Source organism: Tenrec ecaudatus, chromosome 4, assembly GCF_050624435.1.
Source record: "Tenrec ecaudatus isolate mTenEca1 chromosome 4, mTenEca1.hap1, whole genome shotgun sequence".
Lineage (NCBI taxonomy): Eukaryota > Metazoa > Chordata > Mammalia > Afrosoricida > Tenrecidae > Tenrec > Tenrec ecaudatus.
The window spans coordinates 72,639,517-72,660,415 of record NC_134533.1 but is presented as its reverse complement, the minus strand read 5'-3'; the positions used below and the strand labels follow the sequence as shown (position 1 = coordinate 72,660,415).

Sequence of the window (20,899 nt, the reverse complement as noted above, 5' to 3'; positions counted from 1 at the left end):
TTGTGCTAGGTCATGAACTTCAGACCAGTCAACCCACTCTCATCTTCTCCTCCAGTCCCCGTGAACAAGGTCCACGGATGTCAGTGGCAAGACTCAACCCATCTCTTTATTGCTGTGTTTCTCTCACTTCCGCATGACTCGTGGATCCAGGTGGTCACCTAGCAAGCATTTCAGCCTGCCCACAGGCTCCCTTTAAAGTTCAGTCCTAGAGATGAGGGTTTCTTCATGGGTCCGTTTTTTTCCCAGCCTCTGGCACAAGCCACTAGTTCAAAATTCAAAAAAGCTGGAGTTCCTTTTTGATTTTTAGTCTGTCAGCAGCCCCTTAGACAAGTCTCTTCGAATACAAATGTCCTGAGTACTCCAAAGCACTGGGCGGGGCTTATAATTTCAAAGCCTTCTTTGCAGACATGCCCTAAACTCATTTAAAGATCCAATTTTAGTGGCTGAAGACAAGAGGGTTTATAAGCTATTTTCATAGTTTCCAACAATCATTTCTATCAATTATCTCAATAACAACAAGCAGAAGAAAACAGAATAATCCTAGTACAGCCGGATCCTCAACTCAGACTTAAAACAGTCCAGTTCAATCCTTTTCTATCTTATCTTAATCTTAACTAAACTATTCCACTGATACAAATTATGCCTTTAAGCCTCTGACTGCATCACACCAGGGCCTTCTATTTTTTTTAAGTCATTTTTATTGGGGGCTCATACAACTCTTATCACAGTCCATACATACATCAATTGTGTAAAGCACACTTGTACATTTGTTGCCCTCATCATTCTCAAAACATTTGCTCTCCACTTAAGCCCCGGCATCAGCTCCTCATTGCTCCCTCCCTCATGAACCCTTGATAATTTATAAATTATTATTTTGTCATATCTTACAACACTGTCTGACATCTCCCTTTACCCACTTTTCCATTGTCTGTCCCCGAGGGAAGGAGGTTATACATAGATCCCTGTAATTGGTTCCCCCTTTCCAACCCACCATCCCTCCACCCTCCGGGTATCGCTACTCTCATCACTGGTCCTGAAGGCATCATTCGTCCTGGATTCCCTGTTTCCAGTTCCTATCTGTACCAGTGTACATCCTCTGGTCTAGCCAGATTTGTAAGGTAGAATTTGGATCATGATAGTGGGGGGAAGGAGGACGGCAGAAGGGAGCATTTAGGAACTAGAGGAAAGTTGTATGTTTCATTGTTGCTACACTGCACCCTGACTGGCTTCTCTCCTCCCTGCGGCCCTTCCATAAGAGGATATACAGTTGCCTACAGATGGGCTTTGGGTCCCCACTGTGCACTCCCCTCAATCACAATGATATGATTTTTTGTTCTTTGATGCCTGATACCTGAGCCCTTCGACACCTCGTGATTGCACAGGCTGGTGTGCTTCTTCCATTTGGGGTTTGCTGCTTCTCAGCTAGGTGGCTGCTTATTTACTTTCAAGCCTTTAAGACCCCAGATGCTATAGCTTTTGATAGCCGGGTACCATCAACTTTCTTCACCACATTTGCTTATGCACCCATTAGTCTTCAGGGATAGTATCAGGGAGGTGAGCACACAATGATATGATTTTTTGTTCTTTGATAACTGATCCCTTCGGCACTTCGTGATCACACAGGCTCACACCAGGGCCTTCTGTCGGCTGTTTTCACTAAGCAGCATGTCTGCAAAATTCAAGGGGTGATTTCGCCTCCCCAGCTCAAAATATACATTACTCACATTCATTTTTGCCATTTTAAAGAGGAGTAACTGAAGACAACAACCAAATGAAATAAAACTTTAACTTCCCATATTCTTTTTTTAAAAATTAGGGGCTCATACAACTCTTATCACAGTCCATACATACATCAATTGTGTAAAGCACATTTGTACATTCGTTGCCCTCATCATTCTCAAAACATTTGCTCTCCACTTAAGCCCCTAGCATCAGGTCCTCATTTTTCCCCTCCTTTTCCACTCCCCCCTCCCTCATGAACACTTGATAACTTATAAGTTATTATTTTGTCATATCTTGCCCTCTCTGACATCTCTCTTCACCCACTTTTCTGTTGTCCATCCCCCAGGGAGGAGGTCACATGTAGATCCTTGTAATCGGTTCCCCCTTTCCAACCCACCCTCCCTCCACCCTCCCAATATTGTCACTCTCACCACTGATCCTGAAGGGATCTTCCCATATTCTTAACAGAAAACAACCCAGTAAACTACATGTGGTTTACTGGCTACAGCCAAAGAAGAACTACCACGAGGCAGAGGTCATACAAGCATCCATTCTCCATCTTCATGATTTCCTTCTCTATAGCCCACTCCTGGTACCATAATGTTCATCTGGGTAGACTAGAGAAAGAAATCCAGAGACACTCGTATGTATGTAAGAGAGAGCTGTATATCAAAGAGTAATTGTGTATTAGGAAAACATCCCATCCCAGTTCAGATCAAGTCCATAAGTCCGATATTAGCTCATATGTGCAATAGCAGTCTATAAATTCCTCTTCGGACTCATACCACACATGCAATGATGCAGAATGCAGGAAGATCACAGGCCAGTGGGTGGAAAGTCTTGTGGATCCAGTGGCAGTGGAAGCATCTTAGCCCTGGCATGGATCTCCACATGGCTCCTCTAGCTCCAGGGCTCCGACTGCCGTCAGCATAGCTCCATCTGACTTGTCCACAAGAATGTATAGCAAGAAGAGTGTGTCCTGCCTCCACAGGGGAAGACAGGAGTTCCCAGAATCCTCAGGAGAAGGCCATGACCACATAAAGGCATCAATGACTATGACTTCATTGACAAACTAGACTCCACCCCTTCACTCCAGTTGACAGATGGTGTAACTGCCACATCTATAATTTCAAGAGGCAACTTTACATAAGGCTAAGAAACTGCTCTATATCTTAGTTTTCCATGAGGAGTTTCTATAATAAGTGATTCTCAACCTTCCTAATGGCGCAACCCTTTCATGCAGTTCCTCATGTTGTGGTGACCCCTCAACCATAAAATTATTTTCGTTGCTACTTCATAAATGTAATTTTGCCACTGTTTACGGATCAGACAAGCCCTGTGTAAGGGTTGTTTGAACCCCAAAGGGGTTGCGACCCACAGGCCGAGAACTGCTGTTCTAAAAACATCCATGGGTGCTCACTTTTGTTGAATACTTTTTCTGCTTCAATCAAGTTGGTCATATGGCTTAAAAAATGTTAATATATTTTTCTGATACTCAATGATCTTTATTCCTGGAATAAATCTTACTTGGATAAAAATATTTTTATGGTGCTGAATTGGTTTGCTATTTTTTAATTTGAAATGTTTGCATTTCTATTTGAAATTGGAATGTACTTTTAAACTTGTTCTTATGCAATATTGGTATCAAGATTATAGCTATAAAATTAGATTGGGTAGCTTTTCATTCTTTTCAGTTGATGGCAACAATTTATGGAAGAACAATTGTTTCTTAATTGCTGATAATATTCTCCTGTAAAACTTTCTGGACCTGGTGTCTTTTTTGTAGATTTCTAAAAATCTGAAACTACCAGCTTGATGTCTTTAATATTGATTCATGTAGTCAAGCTTTATATTTCTGTTAGAGCTCATCTTGGTCGCTGGTATTCTTTGGGGCCTCATCTTGGTATTTATGAACATAAACTTGACTATAGCGTTCCCCTTTAGGTTTAAGAGTAATCCCCTAGTATCTGTAGGCAAGTAAAAATGTCCCTTTTGTACCTTTAATGTTTATTATGCCTCTTTTCTTTCTTTCTTTCTTTTTCAGATAAATCTTGCTGAGGTTTGTATAGTTTCTTTACACTTTTCAGATCATCCAATTTTAGGTTTGTGCATGATTGCTTTTTTACCCCTAATAAATCTTGCTCTCATTTTACACTGTTTCTCTTTTCTGCTCTCTCAGAGGTAGACAGATACCAGGTTATGAACTCTTTGTAGGGAGGGAATTTGGACGTTCTTCTGAGGATGGGTGTGAGTCTCTGAGGGGAACAGGAGCATTCGTTTTGCACTTTGCGAAGCTCCAGCTGGCTTTCCCTCCTGGGGAAGGTAGATAAAGGGAAGCCAACCGGGAAGGCTATTGAAATAATTCAGGAAGAGCGAGGAAGCCTGACTGCGGCCAGCAGGTTGATTCTGACTCAAATGTTGCTATGGGCACAGTGAAAATGGCCCTTAGGGTTCCTTTGGGGACCAAACAGCCTCATCATTTTCCCTCCAAGCCACTGGTGGGTCTGAACTACTGCCTTGATGGTAGCCATAGGTTATCATCCACAGCACCACCAGGGTTCCTGTTCATGACATAGCATGGACATAAAGTAACCATTCTAGCTGACTGGAGTGTATAATCCAGGATGGCGCCCACGTTTGCTCGGGCAGTTGTAGTGGTGTTCTTCACTGGGGAAGGAGGATCGAGGGCAACAAAAGGCAGAGGTAAAAGTTGAACTTACTTTTATATATCTAAAATTGGAGTTTAGCACAAAAAATGGAGTTAAATGAATGGGTCTGAAGCTTAAGAGAGAGAGGTCTGGCCAGAAGTATCGATTTGAAAACTATTCGCTTGCCGATGCTATTAAGGCCTGAGAGGAGGTTGAATCAGCCCTGGCGAGAGAGTAGAGAAAATTGGCCATCAGAGAACGGTGCCCTGGCACATGAAAGTCATTGGAGCCTTGACCTCAGAAGGAATGTCCCTGAAAAAGATGAAGAAGGGGTGACCAGGGAGGAGAGAAGTGAACCAGGAGAGACTTAGCATGGAAACCACCAGAGTATCTAAGTCAGCAACACTCTATGTCTACTTGAAAAGTTTCTCTGAAGACCTACTGTGTGCGTGGCATTTTGCTGGATCGTTGCTTGCCCTTGTACAGTTAGCTCTCAGAGGTACAATGGTGGTTCAGGCTAACCCGCAGAGGAGAGGAGCGATGATACACACTCCTCATTCATGCTTGTTCTCCCCAGGGGGACCATGGCATCTAATGCATCGATGACCTCAGGGGTGAGTTAAACCACAAACCAAACTCACTGCCTCGAATTGATGCTGGCTCATTGCCACCCTCTAAGGACAGGCTAGAACCAGCCCTGTGAGTTTCCAAGACTGTAACTCTTTACAGGAGTAGAAAGCCCCCTCGTCTTTCTCCCTCGAAGCAGCTGGTGGTTTCGAGCTGCTGACCTTGCAGTTGGCAGCCCAACACTTAACCACTACTCCACCAGGGCTCTGCTCAGGGGTGGGTTCGTGGTGAAAAATCACGTGAATTGTCCATCCAGATTAGTACATAAGCACAAGTAAGCCTGTGTTTACCTTGTTTATTGGGCTCTCTGTCCCCATTAGGGAGTGTAAATTTTAAAAGAGGTGTTGATTCTGTAGGAACGCGCTGTTGCTTAAACACGCAGGAAGAGGAATAGACGCCAGCCTTTCCCCCAAGCAGACTCTTTGATGTGTGGGAGAAGGTGAACTTGTTGTTTACCTTTGAGTAAGTGAGCCCAAGGAAGCCTGTGTTCACCTGGCCATCTGACACTGAGGACTTTTCAATGAAAAAAGTCAAGCCGGCCAGCATTCTATCACCCAATACACACAAATCTAAAAAGAATTCCACAAATGTGCATTGGGATTAAGAGCCGTCTCTGTGATCAGTGCTGCCACGGACTCAGGGATTGCATCTGTTGCATAGATGTAAACAGGTGAGCTTTCAGAGATAACTGCAAGAGGATGGTGCCTGAGCCAGCAAACTAGCTCTCTTGATGGTCCCTGAAAATGTGACATAATTGAGTGTCTCCTACGTGCTTGGGCATCTACCAGAAGCCTTAGCTGTCAGCCTATTGCTGTCTTCACAGTAGTCCTGCAGGAAAGGCACCGTCACCGCTCGGTAAGAGAAACACCCACCAGGCCTCTAGGTCGTAAGACTGCCAAAGGCACATGGGGGTGCCAGGAGCCAGAATCCCCTCACAGGCAACTGGTTCATTTTTTTATTGTTTATTTGTCTTTTAACTGTGCATCAGGCTAAAGGCTTAGCTTTATTAGGCAGACAAAATTGGGTAAATAAACAACAAAACAAACTCACTGCCATCCAGTCAATGCTGACTCATAGCGACCCACTGTGGGCTTCTGCGACTGTAACTAACACTTTACAGGAGTAGAAAGCCCCGTCTTTCTCCTATGGAGCTGCCAGTGGTTTTGAACTGTTGACCATTCTGATTGGAGCCCAACACATAATCCATATGCGCCAGGGTTCCAAAGAAGCACCGGTGCTGAAAAGTTCCAGGTGCCCTGGTGGCAAATCTGTGCAGGGTCTGGGGGAGCACAGAGGAGAGGAGAGAGGTCAAGGCTCCAGGTCTGAGAGGCAGGCTGCATGCTGGAAGATGAAAAACCAAACCCAAGCACATAGACTCATATGACCCTGAAGGACAGGACAGAACTGCTCCCGTGCGTTTCTGAGACTGTAACTCATTATGGGAGTAGAAAGACTCACCTTTCTCCCCAGTGGCTGGTAGTTTCTTGCATCCAATGCGTAGAATCTACGCCATTCTTGAAAGATGAGTGTGTGTTAAATGGGAGAAGGAATCCACTTGATTAAACGCACAAGAAAGGGAATCGGAAGCAGTTCTATGGCGGCAGAATTTAGTGTCATTGGATAGATGATTAGATAGATAGATAGATGATAGATAGATAGATAGATAGATAGATAGATAGATAGATAGATAGATAGATAGATAGATAGATAGATAATGGTAAGCAGTAGATTAGCTTGGTAGTTAGGAGCCAGCTCCTTTATTCTATAGACAAAAGGAAGCAGCAGGATTTGATTTGGGACTGACTTTGGTAGGATGGATTAGAGAGGCTTAGGCTGAAGTTCTGAGTTCTGTGAAGAACCTGTCTGTCATCGAGGCCTTGATGCTGAACACTTCCAGCCAGGGAACCAGGGACTTCATCATGATGCTATCAGACAAAATTGTGTTGAGTGTGACTAAAATCAGGTGGGAGAGGAGAGGGAATCACCTAGGCTGCTTCCCGTATTCCCGGCTTTGGATTTCTGGAAGAACAATGGTTTCGTTCACTGAGCTGGAAAGCACAATTGCGGCAAGTTGAGTTGGAGACGTTGGCAGCCGCTCGCCTGGGACGATCCATTCGATGCTCAGGAGGGAGAACCAAGCAGCCAGGGGAAGATCAGGACACTGGCTTGTCGGTGGGACTTACACCCGTGGACATCAGGGTGGATGGGATAGCGAAAGAATGCTGAGGTCAGGGCCCAGGCAGCACCAATCTTCCAGGGCTGGGTGGAAGAAGAGTCAGTCGGTCTGGGTGGGCTGTTTGTGTCTGTGTGAGGACACCACTGTCCACCTCCCTGCCTCTGGCCTGGCACAGGATCAGCAGGAGACCCCCACGTGTGGGTTACATTAAGTATTTCTCCCCCTGCCCCCACACCAGCTCTCTTCCCCTTGTCCTGCTATAGTCCACCGTCAATGTGTATTTGTTTTCAAGCTGACTGAAGAGGCCTTTGTAGGTCCAGGCGTGGTGTCATCTTTGTCTTTGTCTGATGGGAAAAATGTGCCTAGACCTCCAAGCTTCAAAATCCACCACAAATGGCTCCCTAAGTCACTACCTCCTGGCAGCACTATTCCCTGTGGTTGCTGCCCATTTCATGCGCGACTTCAAAGCGGTGGCCCACATTGTGGTCTAGCCTAGATTGCAGTTTTGCAATCCTCTTAGCCCCTAAGGATTGTCCAAATTTAAACTGCAATCATTTGGCAAAAGGCCGGCAGTGGCGATGTGCGGAAGTCCTGACTCAGAGCAGAGGCCCATGCCCTGCAGCCCGTTTGCCAATGGCTTACACTGTGCCAGAGCCGTGAGCCTGCTCTTCCAGTTCGACTCCACGTCTACGGAATCAGAATCCACATTTTTAACAAGACTCTCTCCCACCTAGATCTTCTAAGATGATAGATTCTGCTTCAGTCTATCTGCTGGAGAAACGCAGGTTCTCAGCAGGGGCCTGAACCAGAATAAACCAGTTTTGTTCTATACCAATTGCTTTCATATATATATATATAACCATTCCTGTCAGGTTTCTCGGATGGGTAATAACTCGGTGTTTGACTTCGCACTAGAAAGAATTCACACCACAACCTGGTTTGTTATCCAAGTGGGTTTTTATAAAGAACTGGAGAAGTTTCAGGGTTTTATAATCTCAAAAGAGTACACACTATTTCAGGGAAGCGCGCCAAACTGCTTGGAAGCCGTGCAGGGGCCACAACTGAACACGGGCAACCTTGTCCGTGGTGGACAAGGTTGCCAGGGAGAGTGTGACGCTGGTCAACGGGGAGAACCATCTTGCCAGGGTAGTTTAAACCTCCGGTTGGGGAGGCGTGGTCAGAGGTATTGGTTGACCCCATTGGCTAAATTAAGCACAGCTGGGTCCCCACCCCGGTCATGAGCCTGGGTCTAGTTTGGGCTGCCCAGGTGTAACTCCCACCTGGCTGGGGTGGGGGTGGGGTTGTGGGAGTGGACTGAATTGGAGCATGCCCAGTTCAAGTCTTAAGTATTCATGGTGGTCAATGCTTGCCTGAGTCTCTTCCAACCTCCTCTAGGGGGTCTGTGTAGGCCTGGGAGGGACAACCCCTCTCTTCCTATCTTGGCTACCTAACATTCTGAATGCTTTCATGATGTTGAGAGATGGCAACAAAAGTACAAATGTGCTTGACACGATGGATGGAATGTGATAAGAGTTGTACGAGCCCCCAATAAAATGATTTAAAAAAATAAATAAGTTAAAATAAAATAAAAAGTTAAAAAAAGAAAAGAAGCGTGGTGCCATCATCACCACAATCAATTTGAGACACGTGCCTTTTAATTTCATAATGGCCTTTTGAGGGCGACAGGTTCTATCTCGAAAGGTGAAGCATGGGGTCAGGGAGGCCCGAGAACTGTGATCACCCTAGCAGTAAAGGACAGAGCTGGTTGGGGAGCCTGGCTCTTCTCACCCACCCCACCCCCACCCAAAGCCATGTCTTGCGTGTGCAGGCTTCAGCAGATGGCTGTCACGTCCCCTCCATTCCGCATACCAGTCTCTGCCAGGGCTGCTGGCTCCCCCTCTCCTAGCTCCTCCTACCCTTCCCCACCAGGCCTGCTTCTGCATTGCCCTACACTCTCCACGGAGCCCCTTCCACTCCAGAACCAGGCGCGATACCCCGGCTTTCACTCAAGGGTGTTTTGGCTCTCACCTATGTGAACTGGCGCTTCCAGCTTTAGGGCCAACTTCCCCTTGCACAGACCTGATAATTTTCCTGGGGCTTCTCAGTCCCAGCCACATGTTCAAATCACGGGGCTCCCAGTAGGTGCCTGGACAACAGAATCCATGAAAGACACTAAATCTTCCGGCCAGATCACACCCTGAGCTGGGCCCCTGACAAGTCTCACAGTTAACTACTGGGCTTGACTCACATTTTCCCTCATGCCCCCTTCTGTCTTCTTTCTAAATCCTCCGCGTCCTTCAGGGCATTTAGTCCAAGTTGTGAAAGAGGCTTACACAATGGGAGCAGGGAATTAGGTTGGATTTGTTTGATCATGATGCTATGTTTGTAATGCTGCAGGTTCAGTATTGCTATTCCAAATGCAGTGCAGCATTTCAAAGTTATGCAGAGGCTCTGGGCCACGAGAGGGAGCCCTGGTGGCAAGTAGGGTATGCAGTGGGCTGTGAACCTCAGGTCAGCAGTTCGAAACACGAGCCACTCCAGGGGGAGAGAAGAGGCCTTCTCCTCCAATAAAGAAGAGTTACCCTCTCAGAAACCCACAGGGGCAGTTCTACCCTGCTCTCTAGGGTTGCTGGATGCGATGGCAGTGAGATAGGCTGAGAGGCGTTCTGGGTGTGTCCCTCTGATCCCACATGAGGGTTTTCAAGAGCTGGGTTTTCAGCAGTAGTCATGAGGCCTCTCCTTGGAGGCTCCTCTGGGTGGAAGCGACCCTCTGGGGAAGCAGCTGAGCGTGTGGGCCACTTGCCTCATTCTCCCAACACAATACCTGCCTTGCAAGGTATTGACTTGACATTCCATGAAGGTGGGGGCTCCCCGTACTTCTGATCTACCTTTGCTCTCCTGGCACCTAGCTTAGTGCATGGTGTTTAGTGGATTTTTAATAGAGATTAATTGAACAGATGAATGAGTGGTGTCTGGTGTGTTAGTCTGGGTTGACTAGAGAAACAAGCCCAGGGACGCTCATAAAGAGAGAACTTTATATCTAAGAGTAATTGTACATTAAAAAAACATCCCAGCCCAGTTCAGATCAAGTCCATAAGCTCGATAATAGACCATATGTGCATTACCAGTCTGTAAATTCCTCTTCAGACTCATGTAATATGTGCAATGACGCTGAATGCAGGAAGATCACAAGCCTGCTGGAAAATCTTGTGGATCTAGTGGTGGTGGATGCATCTCAACGCTGGTGTAGGTTTCCAAGTGGTTCCTCCTGCTCCAGGGCACTGATTCCATCATTGTGGCTCCCTGGCTTGTCAACCGGAAGTCGTAGAGAGTCTGTGTCCCGCCTCCAGGGAGGAAGACAGGAGTTCCCAGAATCCTCAGAAGGCATGCCCTCACAGAGTCCTCATTGGCTGTGACCTGATTGACAGACTAGATAGACTCTACCCCTTCACTCAGGAGATTTTGTGACGGCCATAGATGGTAATTATGAACTCTGTGGCCTTTTGTGTGCACACATTCTGAACTGCTGGGAAAGGGAACCATTATGTGTCCAGAGAAAAGAGTCTCTCAGCCTGTATTTAAGGACAGCCAAGATTTCTGAGTCGATAATGTGGTAACCTCTTGGTACACATAGGAACTGAGTAGAAAGATTGGGTTCCTGCCACTTTGCATACATAAAAACATTGTATGCTTAAAATGAGAAGCATACAATGATTAGAATCTTAATGAAAGCAATTAGGAAAGATTGACTGCTAACATGTATTCATTTGCTCTGAAAATTAATTCAGAGATGTTCCTGTGCATAGTTAAGTGATGTTACCTAATGTGGATTGAATTGGTCATCTGCCCATCCACACATACACACACACACACACACACACACACACCAATTTAAGGGTTGTAGATCCCAAACTGGGTTTGTGCTCCTCATCCCTTCTGGATGGTTGTCTTTGTTACGTCGATGAGGTAAACTAGTATAGAGTGGACCTTGAGTCCATCTCCTTTGAGATAGACAAGAGATGAAGCAAGCGGGCAGAGATGGGGGGAGATGCCACGCTACATGCACAGCAACCGTTCAGGAGCCAGGCTCAGAAAGGACAAGGACCTTGCCCCTGAGCCCACATCTGGCACTGACTTCTAGTCTCCTGACGGATGCAAACTTAAATTTCCTCTTGTTCAAACCACCCTTTTGTGACATTTGCGTCTGAGCCTCGTGGGTGGTGGAGTGAAACTTCAGACTATGGCTCTTCTACCCAAGTCTCTGTCACTGCCATCGAATGACCCGGTGGGATTGGGCAAGGAGGGCGTGCGTAACCCCGACAGAGAGGCTCGGTCGGTGTTCATTACCAGCCCCTTGGCTGTAAAGATGCGCATCTTGGAAGCATGGACAGGAGGGGAAACCAAGGGCCTTGGAAGAGTCCGTTCACAATGTCTCTCTGAAGTAGGGGGGCACCGCGACCAGAGGCCCCTCAGACTGGCACGGAGACCCTGAGGAGCAGCCCGGAGACGGTGGATTATCTCCTCTCCTCCTCCTCTCCCTGGAGACTGTGGAACTGGGGGGCAGAGTGCCAGGCAGGTGGCAGCCTGGCCCATGGAGGCAAAGGCCTGGGGACCGCATGGCTGAGGGGTTCCAAACCAGAGGGAGACCCACCTGGCTGTTGGCTGAGAACTATGGTGAATTTTGTATTCAGCATAACTATGCAGTGGTGTGGGAGGAACAGTTGGTTGGTGCCAGCCTAGATAAAGAAGGATGGAACCTGGAGGCTTGTGTGACCCCTCCCCACCGCAGAAGGGAAGCCAGACGAGGTCAGATACTCCCCTGCCTTGCCATTCATTGCAATATCTAAAGCACCGAGTGGGTTGCCCAAGAGTGGATTGCTGATTATCTAGTACCTTCAGCCAGAGAGTGGGCTGAGGGTGAACACACTCTGGATGGAATTTCCCCTGGGCTTTTACGACTTCCCGGCTTCCGTGTCAGCACCAAGCTGACCTCCCCTGGAAAGCCCAGGACTAGGACTTGATTTCTCTCCTGCGGCTCTGAAGGGCTTTTCTTTGCATTGGAAGCCCACTTACCCTGACTGTCTAGAAGGCAGCGCTTGGCCCTTCTTTCATCCCTGTCTCTGGGCCTAGCTTGGGGGCGGGTGGGGGGGGGGGGGTCGGAGAGCTCAATCAGAGTTTACAGCTAGACTCTCAGCTACCTGATAACTCTCTTCACCCTCCTAGCCTTCTGGGAGTCATTGGACTCAAAAGATTCCCCAGCTTTCGGGATTCAACAGAGAAGGAAAGAGAGAGGCAGGACATGACACACACACACACACACACACACACACACACACACACTACCATTGAGTGGATTCTGGCTCACAGGGACCCTAAGGACAGGGTAGACCTGCTTCCTGTGAGTTTCCGAGCCTGTAATTCTTTATGAAAGTAGAAAGCCTCTTTCTCCGTGGGAGCTGCTGGTGGTTTTGAACTTTGGACCTTGCGGATCATAACCCAACTAGTAATCACTGTACCACCAGGGTTCCTTGACAGGGGTGTGCGTGTGTGGCGATTTATTTATATATAATGAGGAAAAAACACATTTACGGTAAAAATTCTATTCCTGAAAATTCAAATATAATAAAAATTGAATACAGTCTTTTGCAATACAGGCCTATTAATGAGAAGAATGAAGTCATATTTGGATGATTCCCTGGGGGTCAAAGTTCCTTTTAATCAAATTGACTGTGAACGATTCATCTACAAAAACCACTCTTCCTTCATGGCTGAGCAAAAACAGTCCCAGGGCTAGTTTGATGCATGAGCCACTGTTTGCCATGAGGCTCTCCCAGCGGAGGGCAGGCCAGTGTGCTGCCCAGTCTCAGATTCTCTATCCCCAGTAGCATTAACTGCCTAAGAATCCTTGGTTTGACTGTGCCTTATGAAGCATGTCTCTTATTCTTTTCCAAGTGACATAGTTACTCCCTTGTTCCCTTACAATGGAAAAGCAACAGGACGCTGATGAGCATATGAAAGTCTCTTTGTCTTCATCTACAATAGGTACCCAACCCATCTCTCCTAGCAACCAAGAACACAAGGTACCGCAGGCACCATTGTACAGTAATACTGATCTCTGGCTGCTACCGCTGGCCGTTTCATGTAAGGTTTCCCTGGGAGCTGAAATAGGCTTTTTATTTTTTTGTATTCTAGATGAGGAAGAAATGATATTAAAAGACTCAGGAAGCAGCTAATCAGCATGCTTAGGATCTGGCATGATTCCTTAAGATAAACAAATACATCTTGATTCAGCATTTCCCTGGCATCTCTGGGAGGTGGGCTGGGAATTGGAGAAAGGCTTGGCAATTCTAGCTGCTAAGAGTCAAAGGGAACAGCCCCTCTGGAGAGCCTGTTAGCACAGCACAATAGTCCTACACCCAAGAGCACTTGAGCAAAGGCGGTAGACTACAAATGCTGCCATATTATCCAGCCCGAGGGAGGACTCGAACAGAGAAAATGGCTCCTTTGGTTCTTTTATTCATCTCTGCCTTTTAGTTTATATTTAATGAGCCCTTCTTAGATCAAGACCCTGAGATAAGCCCTGGTGCTCTGAGGTCAGGGGGTTGGGACATCCTTCAATAGACGCAGGGAGTCTGATGGTGATTGCTGAAAACTGGGTTCACTGGAGAGGCAGAACCAATGTTTATCTCTATCTATCTATCTATCTATCTATCTATCTATCTATCTATCTATCTATATATATATACTCACACACACACACACAAGAAAATGGCTGAACATAGTTGGAAAAGTGGGCAAATCCAGGTAGTTTGCCTAAGAAACCTTCAAAGCATTTTTTGCCCCATAGAACTTCAAAAATACACTACAAAGAATAGTATAACACCATATCCCATCATCTAGAATTTTAAAATAACACTTTATTTGCTTCCATTCTTTTTTGTATTGAACCCTTTCCACCCCCCTCGCCCCAGTGTAAATTTCCACCAGGCCCAGGCCCTTCTGCTCTTCGCCCCTTCCCTGAGTGCCCCTCTGCCCCCCCAGCTGGGAAGCCACAGCCATCACAGCTGAGTGCATAGACTTCTTTCCCCGGGTTATGCATGATATTGTTGTGCGCATGTTTGTTTCTATGACATCCTATGCTATCATTCTGTGATTTTATTATTTGTTCAACATTTTATGTTCAACAAAACAAAATATTGTTTTCAAACACGCAACCATCTAAGGGAGACGTCAGCTAACTCCATATGGAACAAGCACACCAGCCTGTGAGATCCAAGGAGAGTAAATACTACAATCCAAGTCTAGAGGAGGAAATGGTGTCTGAGCTTACATTGTGAACACCTGGTTTGCAGAAGGCTGTGGATGCTGGAAGCCCCAAATCCACTTGCAGGGTCCCCACGTGAATTATGCCTCCGGTGAATCCCCTCTGATGCTAACTGAGGGATGGGCAAAACCAAGTCAGTTATCACCTTATTTGATCTCCCTTTGGACCCACGTTAAAGTTGGGTCAGTGTAAAAGAAAAAGAAAGAAAAGGAGCAATAAATGTAGACTAACCCCCACCCCTGCCCCGTGAATTCCCTCGGACCAGGCAGGTGAGCAGCCTTGCTATGGTGCAGTGTGCACTGGATTGTTGCAGGTGCAGTTAGGTTAAAATGTAGCTGTCTGCCATAAGATCTCCCTTATGATCCATTTCAATTTCTTCTAGTTTTTTATATTTTCTGCTTTCTTTTTGACTGAGGTTTTTAGCTGTTTTACTTTGTTATTCTTATGAGTTCGCTTTTAAAATATTTGTATTGAAATCCAGGATACAGGTAAATATAGAGTCAGTAACTGGAGTCATGGTGCTTTGGGGGTGTGGCAGGGGAGGTTGGAGGAAATGGGAAGCTAATAACGATGGGTACAAGAATGCAGAAAATATTCTGAAACTGACTCTGGTGATAATTGGACAACTCTTCTTGATGTGATTGGATGACTGAGTTGTGTGGCATGTGAATTATATGCCAGGAACACTGGTGGGGGAAACAAGCAAACAAAGTTAATAGTCGGAGAAACCTACAGGGGCAGTTAGTTCTACACGGTCCTCTGTGGTCACCACGAGCTGGAACTGACTTGATGGGTAGTAAGTAACCCTGCACAAAGAATCCAGCTCTTCCGCTGACTCCCTGCCAGGAACAGCGCCTTCGTCTCCGACATCCTTGGGGGGTGGGGGGGCATCCTTGGGGGGTGGGGGGCTTCAAACCCTGCTTCTTTTCGAAGTTCTTTGTGTTTGGATGACACAGAGAAGTCTAAGGGGCAAGGCCGGGGCTCAGAACAGATAGGGTCAGGTTTCTCAATGACGTTTTCTCAGGAGAGCCCTGGCTACCTTGAAGCATGAGCAGGTGCATTGTTGTGATGGAAAAAAACCAATTCCTTGACTCACGTTCCTGCCCCTTTCCTCACCTATGCAGTTTTCCATTTTCTTAAAACTTCTTCATAATAAGCCTCCCACCAAGCCCCCACCCCATGATAGTGCTTGGTCCTTTGAGGAAAGTCTATCAGGCCTACCCCACGGGATCTCAGAAAACAGTCCCCACGACCTGACCTCTCTACCTTGCGTTGACCTGGCCCAGCAGATCCCCCTGGGCAGGCGCTAATAGTGTTGGGCTCTGGTGCTGAACAAACCCTAACAAGACTAGGACACGTGTGTCAGTGAGCGCCCGTGTCTGCATCCACCCATCGAGACAGCCTCAGACACGTTTTGTTGGGGATAAACGTAGGCATATCTGAACTGGAACTTTCCGGTACAACTGTTCTTACTTACCCTCCTCCAGTGGATGGCCTTGTCCTCCGACTTCTTTCCACGTGACTGGATTTAAGACTGAGAAGTGAAGTTGCTGGGTTTTGGGTTACTTACATTTTATGAAATACGTCTCTTTTAACTGGCTGTAGCCATTGATAATTCAATTAACAGTCTCCTCGTGGCGGAACAGTGTATCCTTTAACTTATGTCTCTCCCTTTCCTCATCTGTGAGTTGCACGTTCACGTCCTGTGCCAGTTACTTACTGACCTATGTGATTCTGATCAACATTTTGCCTGTGGCTTGCCTTTGTCCTGCGGGCATTTTCATTTTCATATATTTATTTGGTTAGCCCTTGCCTTTGTGGGTTTTAATGCCTAAAATAAGAAATACTTTATGATCCCAAAGTGATAAGGATGCTCTTCCATACTTTCTTTTGATAGATATTAACTTTTGGCATTTAGGTTTTAAATGCAGCTGGAATTTGGCTGTGTGTGTGTGTGTGTGTGTGTGTGTGTGGTATGAGATAGGGATATAATTCCATATAGTTGTGTGTGTAAGGCCACTCATGTCATATCCATGGATTTATTTAACAGGCTTGTCTTTCCCGATTTAAAAAGCTCTCATTTAGCAAGTTCCCTCACTGTTCCGGGTCTGCTTCTGGTCCATTTCGTTGCACATTCCTAACTGCATGCAACACTTGTTGTTGCTGGTGGTGCTGTCTTCTGTCCCGGCTCATAGTGACCCTGTAACGAAGCACCCTGCAGTCCTGCACCATCCTCACGATTTGCTGTTATGTTCGAGCCCATTGCTGCAGCCACCGTGTCAACCCATCTTGTCAAGGTTCTCCTTTCCCCGCCCCTCCACTCTGCCAGCCGTGATGGCCTCCTCTGGGGCCTGGCCTCTCTCCCCTGACCACATGCCCAAAGTCAGTGAGACGAAGCCTGTCTTGGACATCTACCCTTTAACATTTATTTTGCAGTCAGTTCTCAAGCACCAAGAAAAGCACGGTTGAGCTTGTTATTGGACTTGGGTTACATTTATGTTAACTTGAAAATTGACATCACGATAATATTCAGTTTCTCTCTGCACGAATAAGATATATCCATCTGTCATCCAGACTTTCCTTTATGCTGTGATGTTTTTATTACTTTATAGGGGGTTTCCCACTAGATGTTCTCTAGAATGTGTTGTTATTGAGAATGAATTTTTTTCTCCTATATTTTCATTGGGTTTTTTTAGTGGAATACAGAAATGGTATTGACCGTAGTATATCAATCTTGTGCCAAAAACTTGCTGATAGCATTCTACTTTCTCTGTGGTTCTCTTGGATAGTCTCCTTACACCATTTTCCTTGTTCTGCCCTCTCTCTTTTAATCCCCTCCTGCTTGTTATGGAGCGGATGAGACGTTTCTGATCCCCTCTGTGTGGGAGTCATGCTTTCCATCTCTGTGTCTTGTTGGGTGTGTCGATTTCTGACGGCTGTCTGTAGCTTTAAGTCTGTAGATGTGATTTAACAAAGCGTCACACTCATCAGGCTCGACCTTTCACCATCCCTCTCGATTTTCACGCTTTCTCTCTCATACTGTGGCTCATCCTTGCTTTGTAAATCTTCCAAATTAGGTATCTCTTGGCTTGGAACTGGTTGGAAGCGGTCCGGTGATAACCGATGGGAATAAGAAGGCTGCCTAACCGCCCTGGGTCCTGGGCGAGCGATCTTGAGCAGAGCAGGAAACCGCAGTAGCGCCTCCCTCAATGACGGCGACCACTGCAGCACTTGGAATCTGTGCTGGCCGGCTTCTCTGATATGGCCACTGCTGCCTGTTTCCTACGGGGAGATGTGGCTAAGAGACAATGCGCATGCTGGCTTCATTTCTGCCCACAGGACTGGGTGGGTTTGAGCTTGTTGGAAACAACCCTGGGTCCATTCAGGGGATCTTATTTTCTAATACCCGATGGTTCTTCAGATGTGCTTGCATCCTTACAAGGACAGCTGCTCACCGTTGCATTCCTGGATGCCACCCGGCTGCAAGAGTGCCCTTGTCTGACAGTATCTTGACCCTGCCCTAGCTCCGTGGTGAGCGTTTTCTGATTGAGAACGTGTAGGCGGGCAGCAGCTTTCCCTTTGCATTCGTGTGCGCCCAGCACCCGCCGGAGCTGACTGGTATTGCGCCTATGAGAGATGTGCAGTCGCTCGAATTCTTGCTCCTTTTACATCACCTCCCCCTGGGCCTCATTTCAGAACGCTCTTTGTCTTGGGTGTTCTGCAGCTCGTGTGCTTCTAGGCATGGGCTTATTATTTCATGTGCGTCTCATGCTTGAGACTCCTTGCTTCCTTGATTTTGAAAATTCACTTCAAGTTCATGTGCAGCTCCAGGAAGTTCTCTGCCAGCATCTCTGAATAGTTCTTCCCTCCGTCTTTTCTCTTCTGTCCCCTAGAACGTCTATCAGACAGAGGCGGCAGCTCCTTGGTGCGGTGGTCGTCCTGCCTCTTAGCTGCTCCATGTTTTCGCTCTCTCCCATCTCTGTGTTTGTCATGTACTGACTGCATCCCCCTGAAAGAGATGTCAACTTGCTTAGGCCAGGCTTCCCAGTAGTGTGTGGCTATCCTCCATTTTGTTTTGTTTTTTATTACTTAACATTTTATTAGGAGCCCTTACAGATATTATTACAATCCATAGTTCCATTAGATCAAGCATAATTGTATGGTTGTTGTCATCATTGTTTTCAAGACATTTTCTTTCTTCCTGAACCCTTTGCTATCAGCTCCCCTTGGTCCCCTCCCTCCCCGACTCTACCAGCCCGTGGTGTCCTTTATTCTGTGATGTCTTGCAAATCCAAACCTCCCTAAATGAATGAGCTCATGGCCTGACCCAGTTCACCATTTTCCAAAGCTTTGTGGAATGAGGTGGGCCCTCCAAATGGACAGCCAATCTTCGAGTGTGAGACTTATCATCCCCACGACCACGTGAGCCATTTCTTCAATGGTTCGTGAGTTCTGTGAGGCATTGCGGCGAACTGCAGAGCCCTGGGACAAGAGGAAGTGTACTGAAGCAGGAGGCGGGGCTTGATGTCAGGGATAATGTAGTGGCGTAGCGTTTTTGAGAGGTCAGGCACTTGGGACATTTTAAATCTCCACCTCATTGTGACTAGTCTTGTTCTAATCTGTCTAAAAGAAATTATTTTTGCAGCTGGTAAGCATTGAACAACCAGTGCTCCAGGCAAGGATAGGGGAGAGTGGTGGAGATATAGATGTATGTGTTTCATTTTCCTGATATAAAGGTTGTGTAGCTCACAATTTAGAATGAACAATACACAGTATTCTGTTATTGTAAATCCTGTGTATCCCAGGTAAGTCTGCTGCGCACGGACACTGTGTTAAGGAGCGAGAGGATGTCACTTTGAGGGCTCGGGTGTGCCTGACCCAGGCCAGGGTATTTTCGATCCCTTCATGTGCATATAAAAGTCGGATATTAAATGGGGAAGAATTCAAATACATAATCCTATGAGTCACAGTCTTGGGGAGCAATGTGGAGGGCACCGTGGGCTGCCAAGATGAGAAACAAGCCCTGGAAGAGGTACAGCCAGATGCGTCTCTGAAGCCAGGCTGGCAGGACTGCATCTCATAGACTTGAGACCTGCTGTCCAGGGAGACGCAAGAAAAGCCATACTCACTGCCATCAAGTCAGTTCTGACTCAGCGACCCTAGAGGGCAGTGTAGAACTGACCCCATGGGTTTCTGACACTATCTCTTGACAGGAGTAGAACTCTTTCTATCAAGAAGCAGCTGGTGGTTTTGAACCGCCGGGCTTGCCATTAGCAGCCCAACACGTAATGCCCTATGCCACCAGGGTTCCTCCCGGGAGAAGTGCATCGTACTTGGTAGAGTAGAAAGGCAGCCACAATGTGGAAGACAGCGCGGCTGCAACAATAGGCTCCAATGCGACACTGGTTCTGGGGAGGGTGCAGGCAGCGGTGTCTCCTCTGTTGCACATACGGTTGTGCCAGGAGTCGAACCTGACTGGAGGGCGCCAACATCAACGCCAACACCACTTCCTACCTCTCACTCAGCCCGCCCTCAGTTTTGACAGTGCCGGTGCCAACCGTCGTGTCTACAAACGACACACAAACACTCGACTGTTACCCTCTTCAGCAAAGAAGGTACTCACCTCAGCGACACATGACTGTACTTCTGGCTTGAATGCCGGCTGATGCTTTTGTTTCTCTGAAGGAGTAAGATGAGGGTGAGGTAACAAAGATGTACGAAGGCATATGTCGGAACATCACACGTTTGTCAACACTGTCAGCTTCGTTGCTCAATCCAAGAGCAGTTCTCAAACACGGAAGAACATGCTTGGGGGCAGGGGGACTATTCCCAATGCGACACTGGGGACCCAACACACTTGCAAGTAGAACGTGCCTTACCAGCACTGACTCCTTACTTCAATCCAGTCACCCCAGTGATACGCCTTTCTGCTTTGTAGCATCTGCTGATTTTCAGAGTATCCATCCTCTCGCCAGGGTCCATTTCAAGCTGCCAGTGTGAGCCACTAACCGCAGGGCTGGGCAGAGCTGTGTACTCTTCCACCATTACAGCCCGCCCTGTCCTTCAGTTGTCAAAGACAGACATCGTCTCGTGACCGTAGATAGTGGTGAAATGTGGTAAAATGATTAGGAAATGTTTTGAGCATATATTTCCTTTGTTCCTAATATAATTATTCAACAATAAGTTTGTGAGATCGAAGTTTTCATCACGGTCGTAGTTAACAACTGTCTCCCCAAATTCTAGAAATTGTAGCCATTAAAAACTTAGCAAGCCAGTATGAGCTAGCTCCAGCACACCTGTGACCTGAAACAGATTCGGAAAAGCCGAGAAGGCTTCCTGAAGGACTGATGCCCGAGTGGGGTTTGGAGGGACAAGAGGAGTCTGGGGGAACAGGAGGGAGGC

General features: G+C 46.9%; 1 protein-coding gene across 2 annotated transcripts in view; it reads left to right on the top strand.

The window, feature by feature from the left end:
• MAP6 (microtubule associated protein 6) overlaps window positions 1–20,899 on the top strand; it is a 68,381-nt gene that overhangs the window by 8,233 nt on the left and 39,249 nt on the right. The gene's annotated exons all lie outside the window — the stretch shown is intronic.